The sequence below is a fragment of the Leucoraja erinacea genome, unplaced genomic scaffold (assembly GCF_028641065.1).
Source record: "Leucoraja erinacea ecotype New England unplaced genomic scaffold, Leri_hhj_1 Leri_455S, whole genome shotgun sequence".
Lineage (NCBI taxonomy): Eukaryota > Metazoa > Chordata > Chondrichthyes > Rajiformes > Rajidae > Leucoraja > Leucoraja erinaceus.
Genome location: NW_026576356.1, coordinates 61,889 through 62,500, shown reverse-complemented (window position 1 = coordinate 62,500; position 612 = coordinate 61,889).

Sequence of the window (612 nt, the reverse complement as noted above, 5' to 3'; positions counted from 1 at the left end):
GGAACAACTCCAGGACTGTTTGGAGTCTGTAGACTGGGCAATGTTCAAGGACTCGGCAACGGACTTGAACGAATACGTCACAGTCATTACAGACTTCATAGAGAAATGTGTGGAGGACTGCATCCCTACAAAAACCTGCCGAGTGTTTCCCAATCAGAAACCTTGGATGATCTTTGAGATCCACAGTCTTCTGAAGACCTGACTTCGGGCATTCATGTCCGATGATACTGTGGCCTACATGAAGTCCAGATACGACCTTGGTAAGGCCATCAAAATGGCCAAAAGGGACTTCTGCTCCAAGCTGGAAGATGAGACAGATGTTCGGCAGCTGTGGCGGGGCCTGAATGCAATCGCCTCCTACAAGGTGAAACCAGGAGGCAGCTCGAATGTCGTTGTAACATCACTCCCTGACGAGCTCAATGCGTTTTACGCACGCTTTGACAGGGAGAATACTGATGTGTCTTCCCGATCCCCCATTCGCTGTGATGGCATTTCAGTCTCAGTCACAGAGGCCGATATCAGGAAATCCTTCAGAGGGATGAACCCCCGAAAAGCACCTGGTCCTGATGGTATACCCGGTCGTGTTCTAAAAACTTGTGCGGACCAACTGAC